This window comes from Ictidomys tridecemlineatus, chromosome 11 (genome assembly GCF_052094955.1).
Source record: "Ictidomys tridecemlineatus isolate mIctTri1 chromosome 11, mIctTri1.hap1, whole genome shotgun sequence".
Lineage (NCBI taxonomy): Eukaryota > Metazoa > Chordata > Mammalia > Rodentia > Sciuridae > Ictidomys > Ictidomys tridecemlineatus.
The window spans coordinates 125,629,014-125,640,863 of NC_135487.1; the positions used below are offsets into that span (position 1 = coordinate 125,629,014).

Consider the following 11,850-nt stretch of genomic DNA (forward strand, 5'->3'; position numbering starts at 1 on the left):
TCTAATTGCAAAATCGACAGTTCAATTATTTTCTTAAGAAGGTACTCAAGGCTTGTCAGTGACTCAACCTAATTTGTTACAAGAAGAATGAATTTCAAATTTCAAAAGGCTCAGTGCAGTGGAAAAGCTCTCTATTTCACTGAAAATAAAGAAAGTGGCAAGCAGTATTCATATGTATGCTTGTCAAAACCAAGTTAACAGTTAATGAAACCATTCCCTGGTGAGTGGAATGGTTGCTAGAGACCACCCCATGGGTGAGAGACGCTGAACGAGAAGGAAGCCAGTGGATCTCCCAGAGCAATGAAATGCTACGTGTCTCAGAACCCACTTATGATGGAACAGACCATGTTCAGGTATACTCTGTTCACACAGTTTTATATATTTTATTATTGCTACTAAATTAGAATAAGATTTTAAAATGAGCTTAGTATGAAAAATAAGAAAGCTATCTTTGACAACTAAAAGAAAGTGAACATGGAGTTGGGTGAGGATGTACTTTTTCCTTCATGATAAGGGGCTTTTGAGAGCAGGGAAGAAGATACGTCTCACCTGCTCACTGTCTGAAGGCTCAACGTGCACAAAAGCCAGAAGTGGGATGGGGGAACTCCCAGTGTGTGCCTTTGGTCATTTATTCAGAAAGAATTTTTAAAGAACCACTAAGTGCCACAAGATAGATGTTATCAGTGGAAAGAAAAAAATACATCTCCACTCTTAAGAATATCAGTGAAAAATAAATACAAGGACCATAAATAACACCCATAGACTGTAGTACAGTACATTAAATTTGGGGTCAGATAGACTTGGACTCTCAAACACTAACTTTGAATTGTGATCCCTAATAGCTACCCAGCATTCACACATCACTACAAGTTTAGGGATCATAATGGAGTAAATAAAATGGTGTAATGATCCCCTGCCCATTCCTGTTTATCCATACCCTGTGATCAATTGGTTGATTCCTCTGTTGGTGAATTTGCAATCCAGAGGTGGCTTCTATTAGCATTACTCTAGTTTACAGTTTAGACTGAGACCACGTTTAACCCTTCTGACTTAAAAATACATGAACTTAGAAAGATGACTGAAACAGTGTGCCTGACTGTGATAGCCCCATGCATGTCCATGGTTAGTTGTTCTGAAAATGGAAAATGCATTGCAAAGAACATAGAAGCAATTTAAATCAAAGGTAGAGAAACCAGGTCATGTCTCAATCACAAGAGGGTGGTCTGTTTCCATTTATGCTGCACTTGTGGTGTGTGTAGGGTGCAGGGCAGTTGAGTTTTGCCAGGCTGCCATGCAGCCATCTCTACAACCTGGTGAGGCTCAGACTCTCTCCTGTGCTGGAGCCAGGCCCAGGCTCTCATCCCTACTACTCCTGACTCCTCCTGAAATGCCTGTCTTCACACAGCTCCTCTGGCAGACTGAGCAGCTGCAGATACTGGCGCTGAGTCCATCAGAAGGTGCAGGCTGCCAAAGCACAGTTACAGGGAGGTGAGGGGCAGGGCAACCTCTGGCTGGGCTCTGACCTTTTCTGTACTTAGCTCTATTCCAGAGCCAGTGACCTGACAGAGCAGCGGCCCAGGCAACCATCTTCTCCTCATGTGATCTCACAAATCAGAGATGCTTTTCCTCTACTCCCAACTCCCTTAAAAAATCCTGACGTATTTCTGAGCTTAATTTGGCAAACATTTGTGTCTGGGGCTGCAGGGGGGGCCTGTGGACCCAGCACTTGCAGCTCTTCACCCAGGTACCTGTCCGTGTGCTGTCTAATCAAGCTGCAGCTCTTGAAGGTTGTTTCCCACCCCCTGGATTATTCCTCCTCCATCCTAAGAAACTCAAATAAATCATCAGCCAGGAGGAGATGGGAAGTCCATAATAAGAGAGCAGAAAAGAGTGAAAGGAAGTCATTAAGCCTCACCCTGCCTCCAGAAAAGGAGGAGGAATTGGAAGATTTGAACTGCAAGTTAGATTTAGAAACTTTTACCCTTCAGTTTCTTTCCAAATAAAATGTGATAATATCCAAAAGACCTTTTATTGAAGTCATAATAACTAGGCTTTCTTTTTTTTTTCAACCTTATTGTGCTGCTTTTAATTACGAAAGATGTAAAATGATGCATTATAAAACTTGAAAGCTATTTTATACAAATTCCAATCTTTAAATATCATTTAACAATGGGCCCTGGGATCCAGGACACTGGCAGGAAGTCTGATTAGCTGCTGTGATGGTCCCATCCATGAAGAAATGGAGACACACTAGGAACCACCTGTGCATAAATCAGAGGAGCCACCAAGGGTTAGAACCGAAAATGTCTTCAAATATGCGCATGGACTTGGATACACAACATTTCAACTCAGGTAATATACAGTAGACTTAGGAGAAAGGAATAGGACAAAGGAGAATTGATTTTTTTTGTTGTTGTTTTTTGTGTGTAGTGCTGGGGATTGAACCCAGGGCCTTGTGCATGCAAGACAAGCACTCTACCAACTGAGCTATATCCCCAACCCAGAACTGATGATGATCTTGATCTGACCAAGAAAATTTTTCTCCTAACACCATATGTCTTAAAAACCACAACCATACAGAAATTAAAAATGGTAACAAATAGGTTTTTAGTACTATGATTTTTAACTGCTAGTAAATGAGAGTAGTATGATTGATGTCTTGTGACAAAACTAAATATTCAAAAATAGTTGTTTTGTTTTTTTCTGAAGTCTATAGCTATTTCCAATGATAAGGACCAAGGCTGGCTTGTCACAAAGGCAGCAGTGAGTGCAGGCTTACATGCTGAGGGGCAGGTAACACTGTCCCCGGTGTCCCTAATACCATCTAGGTAAGGCGGGCTTTATAATACCCAGAATCTTTTCACAAGAAAAGACCAGACTGATGGAGCTAAGGGCAGATTTAATTCAGTGCTAAACCACATTGTCCTCATTACTGACTTCCCCTGGGTGTCTACACTTCTACAGTAACCTAGAAAATGTCCCAGGGGCAGTGCAACTCATCCTGTGGGTCTTGGGGTCTCTGTTGCAAGGCAGGGCTGCTGTGTAACATGAACTAGGACTCTGATGCCATGACTCCCATGAGTAAGGTACTATGCAAAGAGCGGATTACGTTGGGACCCCCCTTTCCTCAAATAGCATACTCTTATGACATCTGTACCATTTTCTGTCTGAAAGGCAAGATCTGATTTGGGGGCCTTTGACGTAGGAGCTGGCTTCTATTAGCACACTGGGGTTTTGGGTAGCTTTACAACTGGAAGGCACTTTTATTTTAACAAAAAGTTACCCCCCCTCTGAGATCTACATAAAGGGATTTGAAAGTTTAATTGGGAATAAGGCTTGCCAGGGGAGGCCAAGAGCCCCTTCCTGAAGCAGAAATCAGGCAAGGAAGACTTGGTTGGTTTCCTAATTTAACAGCAGATTCAGGGAAAATGGCAAAAACAGGAATTCTTGGGTTCCAAAGGTAGGTGGAGTGAAGGCACCATCAGGGTTGTTTGAAAAATCAGAGATAAGGCCAAGGATTGAGGTCTGGAGAGCCACCCAGCCAGGGTCCTCTACCAGACTCTTCTTGCCATAGGCACAGAGGTGTCAGATTCAGACCCTCCTTGTGTAGTCTTAATTCTTTGGGTGGGAGTAGTCCAAGCAAAGGTTCTAGCATCTTATCCCTCCTCCAGGGTTCTCTTCCTCCCCATGCTGTCTTCTCATTGCTTAGCTCTTCCCTTTCAGTGCTCTGTGGGTAACGTCATGTTTTCCATTCAGGGGCTAAGTTAGAGGAGGCAGATGGAAATAGGATCAAACCATTTTATGATAAGGTATTAATGAATAACCATGAACCAAAATTTTATTTACTATAAAATTACTTCTTCTACCTCAAAGCATGTTTGAAGTCATTTACAGAAAAGCATGGATGTGAGAGGGAAGATCTTTTGAGGTGGAGGCCTAGTCAGGATCCCTTAGGTACCAGCACTTGGGGGCCTTGCCACCTATCTGCTATGGAGCATGATCCCAAGTCTAGTGGTAGATTTGGTCACCTAGTGTTAAAAGCATATTAAAGTGCATGCTTAACTTAAGCACAGGCACAAGCATTAGAACAGCTAAAGCTCTGAGAAGATTTGGTAGGGAGTGGGATAGCTATAGATTAGACTGCCTTACAGCATGGCAGATCTGTTCATTCATTCATTCATTCATTCATTCATGCACACGAACACACATGTGTGTATTCAATACACAGTCATGAGGCACTTATTCCATGCCAGGCACTTTTTGGGTACTATGGGTTAAATAAGGAATAAGGCACAGCCCCTGCCCTCTAGGAGCTTATGGTCTAGACCCACAGAGAAGCCACTCTGGGGAGGACAGGGAAATTCAGCTGCTGGGTGAGTGAAAGAACCTCCATCTGCTCCTTCCAGTTGGTGTGTAGGGAGAACTGTGCTTGTCTGGAGTTTGTCTGGAGGTCATCCTGTGTCTGAGATACCTACAGTCCCCTCTCTTTCTTGCCCAGTCTCCAGGAAGGAGCATGTTCTACTCAGGCTCATCCATTATCAGGAATCTTTTTTCAGTGATTGAATAAAATAGTCTTCCTTTTCCTCCTGTCCATGAGGAAAAGGTGTATTGAAGCAGCAGTAAAGAGATTACAAACTGGGATAAAAAACTAGCAGTGGTTTGCTGCACTCAAGCCTGTCCTTGGACTTGTGGTTAAACTTCTTCATATTATAAGTAAGGCATCTGAGAGAAACATGGCTCTTGCCTAAGCCCTGGAATGTCCTCCAGCTGGAGGGTGCCTGGCCTTAACAGCCAGATCGAAGAGGGCATTGTGGTGCTTTGGTACCGTTGCACAATGCTGAGCCAATGCTATGGGCCCACAGCTTCTGCCTGCCTCCGGTGTCTTCAGTCCCATGTCCTGTCTTCAGTGTTGATTGAGATCAGTGGTTCTGAGCACTACATGACACTACTGAGGCCTCCCATTACATGATATTTTCTACTTTTACGTATTGACCAACTAAACAGCCAATAAAAAGATGGAGGGGTCACAGGATGAGCTTTCCAGTTCATTGGAAGCTCTAAAGCAGCCTGTCTGCAGCAGCACAACTTGTGCCACAGGCTTTGGAGGCAGGACATAGCTGTGTCTAGAAAAAGCCATGGAGTCTGAAACTGAACCTCAGCTGAAAGCCTGAAACCATGGGGTTGATTCCTTCCATGTTGAGATAACTAAAGTCCAGGGTGTTCATTGGCTCCATTCTATTTTGCTTTGTTTTGGCTGTTTCAGGGATTTTCCTGTTCTGGTGCTTTCTGCTCAGAGTCGGTCAGCTCGAAATGTCTCTTCCACAGAGGGGTCCAGCAGACCCATGCTGGAGTCACTCAACATGCTGAGTCCGTCCAGGCTCAGGGGTTCAATTTGGAGCTCCTCTTCCAATGGAAATGGAGTGTCCACATTCAGGCTGACCTCAGGCATGCCTGCTAGCGCACTGCTCAGGTCTTTGAACAGGCTGGTGCTTGAATCTTCTGTCAGGATTGTGTTGGGGAAGTTCCCGCAGTTGGAATATAGGTTAGGTCTCAAATGAAATGACTCCGGTTGTTCTCGATGACTTTGTTGCACCAGTGGCACCTGTTGAGGAAAGGCTGAGCCTGGCCTCACAGACTGCTGGTCAAAGCCCACATCTGGGAAGAAGTTGGTCAAAGACGAGCCCTGGGACGTGAGAAGCTGGAAGTCTGATTGTGGCAGGGATGAGGCTGCCTGGGGCTGCTGGGCAGGGGGCTCTTGAGTGTGGGGCTGCTGTAGGAGAGGCTGGGTGAGCTCCTGGGGTGTGGGGTAAGGGGGTGGTGGGGATACTTGAGCTTGAGCTTCTGTGGGCAAGAAGGAAAGTGGGCTTCGCTCTGAGGACACCATCTGGGAGGCAGGATATGGGTTCAGTGGGCTGGTTGAAGAGAGCTGTCTGCTGAAACCTTGATGTGCTTCAGGGCCAGGAGAAAGTGTGAGAGGGCTGACGGGAGGCTGCCTGCGCCGAGAAGGGCCACTTAGGTTTGTGGTGGGGAGAGATGGGTTGCTAAGGGAAAATAATCGGAGCGAAGGGTGAAGAGCAGACGCGTTGGCAACTGATGTCTGTGGGTGGCTATTTAGGGAAGAGGAAAGTGCGATCTTATTGAGCATGGCTTGAATGGAGGGGTTACTCCGAGAACTCTGGAGACCAGAGGAGCTTCTTATCCCCAGGTGAGTCATAGCAGCTGGGAGGTTGCCCACACTATTCCCCCACACTCATACTACCAAAGAGGTTGTCACTGGTATCCAGGGAGGCAGGCAGGGGCACCGAGTAATGGAGGTTGGTTAGATCTGGCAATGACCCTCCAGTGTTCAGGGTCCCCAGAAAGGGTGAGAGGCCTATGTTTTGGCCGTTATGTGGGAAAGCATTGCCACCTCCAACATCACAGGATCGAGGTCGCCCTGACAGGGACTGAATCTCCTTGGTCTCCCATAGTTGTTTTGGCAGTGGCTTTGGAACATTTAACAGATTTTCTTCTTTCAATGGGCCAGGGAAAGATGCCACTTCCCCATGTCCATCATTCTCACCATCACAGCAACCCATGTGTGGGGCAGGCCAGGCTGACTGGCCCCCTCCTCCATAGGGGTCCTGGGGCTTGGTGCTCAGAGCACTCGTGTGAAGAGCAGAATCAGAATCGGTCCTGTTAAGTGCAGATGTTAGCCTGAACCCAGGATGCTTTTCTTCCTTCCAAGGAGGTTGCTGCCTTGGCCAACTCTCATCCAGGGGCTGTGAAGAGTAATTGGCTCCAAAAGTACTACCATCAAATTGTCGTCCTGGCTTGTCCCCAGACCGTCGGTGAAGGGGGTGGAAGCGGTTTCTGGCTGGCCTCTCCACCAACCCATGGTGGCGGGTTCCGCGAATGTTATCAACTTGATGAAACGATGGCTGAAACTCTGAGGCACTGCTCCGCAGCTGCTCACATTTGGTAAGGATCCTCCATGATACTGTGTAAGGCGCAGTTGCTGAAGCTTCTGAAACGGAACCCGCGACAGGGTGAGGTCGGTCCTGAGCTGCTCGGAGGCCCGCGTCTCCTCGGCCTGCCGCTGCGTGTGCAACGCGATCTTCTCACTGAACTTCCGCGGGTTGGCGCTGCCCGAGCCCGGCGAGGCGGCCACGGCGCGGGCCCCGCGCTGGCAGGAGGCGAGACGGCAGGCGCGGGCCTGCGTCTCCACCCACCCGTCCGTCCGCAGGCCGCCCAAGCCGCCGCCCGAAGCCCGTCGTCCGGCGCGACCCGGCAGAGGAGCCGCTGCGGCCCCGGAGCCAGCGAGCCACAGCGAGCGCACTCCATAATAACTAGGCTTTCTATGTCATGAATTAGTGAAAGATTAAATGTTTAATTTGCTTTTAAGTCATCATTAGGTTTATTAATATTAAAATTACTCTGCTAATGAATACCTTTTAGATGGTTTGCTGTGACACTGTGAACTAAGGGGGAAAATGTTATTTGCTAATTACTTTAGGTGACAATTCAATGGATCCTCGCTTTTGTTTAAAAACAGATAAAATAAAACCAAGAAGATGTTCATGGGACTACACCAGCATTTTGGAAACCTGAAGACCGAGGTGAGTGCAACTGGCCCCGTGGAACAACTCATGAGAAGTCTGTGGGTTTCATAGTAACTATCAATCCCGCTCTCTAGAAAAGCTGTGCCACCAACTGACATGGCACAAGGAACCAGAGAACGAGAAGCAAAGTTTCCTGAACAGCCCTCTGGGAGGAAACCCATAGATCACTCATTGCTTTTATTTAAAAAAAAATTGGGGGGGGGGAGTAAGGGTACCAGAGATTGAACTCAGGGTCACTGAACCACTGAGCCACATCCCAGCCCTTTTTTGTATTTTATTTAGAGACAGGATCTCACTGAGTTGCTTAGCATCTCACTTTTCTGAGGCTGGCTTTGAACTCAGGATCCTTTTGCCTCAACCTCCTGAGCAGATGGGATTACAGGAATATTTCACCATGCCCATAATCACTCATTGCTTTTAACCTTCTCTCAAGCCATCCAATGATTAACAATTATTTTTCTGCAGCAAAGAGTTCCCAGGCACTGCAAAGCTGGCACATCAAAGGGCCAGGGGTTCCAATCTGCTCACCATCACTACTTCCTAATCACATCACATCACTACCTACCTAATCACCAGCTTGAAATGCTGGGTCCCACCAGACACCCCTGAGCATCTTCCCCTCTTGGTCTCCACACACCGCAGTCAGCACATTTGCTTCCAAATGCCTCACCTTTCTCCAAAGCCACCAAGAAGGGAGTCCAACTGCCTTGCGACTGCCAGCCTGTCTTCTTGATCATCTGTCCTCTACCCTCTGCCCTGTACTCTTTGTACAAAGCAGATCTGGTTGTGTTTTTCACTTGCTTGAAACTAACTTTAAATCAGAGCTCAGACACCTGCAGCTTGAGAGCATCCTGTCCCGCACTGAGAACCCCTTGGTGAGCCTTCAGATATGCCCTTTCCTAAACTCATTCTAAGGCCAAGAAATGTGGATGTCTGGGGGCGAGATCCAGGCACTAAGAACTTCCCAGGTGACTCCAGGGACAGCCAAGATTGCACAGTTCTGTTCGCTGGTCAGATGACTGAAAAATGAGCACAAGTGTGGGAAAGTGTCTCTCCTCAGCATGTGGCTTTGGTTTCCTCTTCGACCTCCATCCACTGCCCCCATAAATCCATGCACATCATTGAAACATTGATTATTTTCTCATGTTTCAAAAGATATCAGATGCCAAAGATTCAATTGCCCATAACTCACATTGATAACACACTTACATTGTCCATACTGGCCTGCTTTTATTAAGTTTTTAGTTATTTCTCATAAACCTACCTTGAAAAGTAGTAACAACTACTTTTTTTTCTAAGTGTAACAACTGTCATGGAAGTATATGCTTTCCCCTGCCTCCTTTCACCTTTAGGAGTTCTTATTCTCTCACTTTCTTTGAAGTTTTATTGAAGCTGTTAGTATTCCTAACATTATATGTGTATGTGTATGTGTTTGTGTGTGTCTACAAATGCATATAAATGTATAACATTTTAGTGATCCTTTAATTTAACAAAAATATTCTGTTGAATGTATCTGCATTCTGTGTAGTCTAGGAAGAGATAAGGAGAGAGAGAATGGGAGAGAGATTAGTTTTGATGTGTTGTTTCATATTATGGGAGCAGACCATCCATGGCACTTGCCAGCAGGCTGGAAATTTAGGAAAAAGTAGATGCTGCAATCTCCAGTCAATTCCATAAGTTAGCAGGTTGAAAACTCAGGTGAGTCTTCTATGTTTCAGCCTTGAGAATAATCCTTTCTGCTTTAGGAACCTCAGTTCTTGCTCTTCAGGCAGTCAACTGATTAGATGAGGTCCACCTACACTATAAAGTGTGGCCTGTGTTACTCAAAGTCAATGTTAATCACAGCTAAGAAGTATTTTTCCACATCTAGACTGATGCTTAACCAAACAACTGGGGACCATAACTTTGCCAGCTGGACACATAAAAATAGCCATCAAAGAGTGGTGGTCCTTAAACTCACCCACTGTGCTCACTGGTTTTGACTGGAGTCAGCCTGTGGATGTTCCTGGTTGCCTTGCTCACTCTCCTGCTTATGCACTTTTGAGAGGTCTCCAGGGTTTTGCTGCTCTGAACCTCATTGCTACAAGCTTCAGGCACAGGCCTCCCTTGTGTGGGACTGTCCGTGGTATATGTGCTAGGAATGTGGCTGCTGGTCACAGGGCATATGAGAGGTCAGCCCAGGGACCACACCCAGCTCTCTTCCTAGAAGCAGCAACAGTTGCTACAAGTGTCGATCACATGTGAGATGCCCTGGGTCTAGTCTCCTTGGAGGTGTCCAGGCACTTTCTCAGGGGCTCTTAGCTGTTGGCAATAAAACCTTCAGAAGCTATTTCATTATGAGGTCTATATTTATTGTTATTGATAATGTTATATTCCTTTTCTGTGTTTGATAGACATTTGTATTCCTTTGTAAAATTTCTGGTCATATATTTTGGTCATTTTTAACTAGATTAATTATATTTTTCTTACCAATTTGTAGGTTATCTTTACATATTTTTAATTTTCAAGTGTGTAAATTAAATTGAAACTCTATCAGTTATATTGAAAATATATTCTTAAATTTCTAAACATTTTTAGTTTAAGACATCATTTTTCCCCTGGATAATCAAGCAATGATCACATTATTCTTGTATCCATTATTTACAAATGTAAATGACAGTGTGTCTCTTAGTTGCTTTGGGTATATGGGAAAAATTAATCCTTCTGAAAATATTATTAACAATCACACAAAATTGAGTACGTCTTAAGTCAATGAACCATAAGTCAAACTTCAGCAATATGGTAAAAACTACTTATGTTTACATTCAAAGAAAAATGCATGAACTTCTTATAACAATATGGGCATATAATTTAAAAAACTCATACTCACTTTACATTATTCTGTAGCTAGTAACATCATGAGATGCTTTTAAAAGTCAGAAATATTGTACTATTTATAAATACTCTGAATAGGAAAGGAATCACCTGTAAATTTTATTCTCAAAATTGATCAATAAGGAGGAAAATGCTAGTTAAGCAGACAAAAATGTACCAAAACCAGGGTATTACTCATATATATAGAAGATATGAACAGTATAGATTTATTTCTAGTTGATTCAATCCTATTTACACATTTAAAATACAAAATTCCATTTCAATCTGTCAAGAAGCTGACCACATTGAGTACCAGAAAAGGAACCTGACTTGAGCTTCTGACCGTGACCTCAATATCCTGGAAAAGGAAAAGTAATTTCATGGAATCTAGATGCATTTATCAACACCAATTAATAAAAATTAATTCTGAAAAGTAATTCCTGAATTTCATCCATTCACAAATGAGTCAAAGGCATTAGGACCTTAACACTTGGTACTGCTTGATGTTGTGACCTACTCTCCTACAGTGGTTTGTTTTCATCTCCTCCAAGGATTGTTACAGTTGCTGAACTAAATGCAGTAGGGTGGCTGAGTCTGCCTGCAGAACTTTGGTGTTGTGGTCTCCATTCTGATTTAGGTGTAGTTTGATAGTCACTGCTGGCTGAATCTGTTGCCTGAGACTTCTGCTTGAAAGTTGTACATGTAGTCGCCACTCAAGGCTGTGGTAACTGGGAAGGCTGGGTGCCAATTCACCCAGAATAGTTCTGATCCCTTTTCTGTTGTCCAGGTAAAGCTGAAGCAATAATTTGCACAGTTCTTCAGAGAATCCCAGAAGAAAAACAGAGTCTTGGAAATCCACTTCAGAAATGATGAGTTGGAGCTCTGGGTGAGCAGGTAGGTCAACCCTTCCACACCATGCTGGACAGTGTTGCTGCTCACGTTGAGCTTCCTGGCGGCACCCTCGTAGACCTTGGGCATGGTCCCTGGCCTCAGGAACTCCACCCCGATCCACTCAAGCTCCACTACCACTTCTGCAGGAAGGCCAGCTGCTCCTTAGGCTCTTCCCACAAGTCCAGCAGCATCTTCGCTGGGCACTCTTTTTCCCCCGCAGCACCCTGGTCTTCCTGTTTAAGACATCTTTGGACATACAGATGTCTTTAATGTTTTTAAAAAATATTTTTTAGTTATAGTTTGAAACAATACTTTTATTTTATTTATTTACTTCTATGTGGTGCTGAGAATCAAACCCAGCACCTTGCACATGGTAGGCAAGCACTCCACCACCGAGCTCCAGCCCTAACCCAAGATGATTTTAATTTTATGTGCTCAAATTAATAATCTTTTCTCATGTGATCGTGTGTTTTTATGTGTTTTAAAAGCTATCTGCAATACTTTC

General features: G+C 44.6%; 2 pseudogenes; both read right to left on the reverse strand.

Annotated features, from left to right (window-relative positions):
- Window positions 1–3,921: 3,921 nt before the first annotated feature.
- Window positions 3,922–7,699, reverse strand: LOC144368765 (CREB-regulated transcription coactivator 3 pseudogene; annotated as a pseudogene).
- Window positions 7,700–10,929: 3,230 nt separating this feature from the next.
- LOC144368766 (COMM domain-containing protein 2 pseudogene) lies at window positions 10,930–11,536 on the reverse strand (annotated as a pseudogene).
- Between the last annotated feature and the right edge of the window lie 314 nt (window positions 11,537–11,850).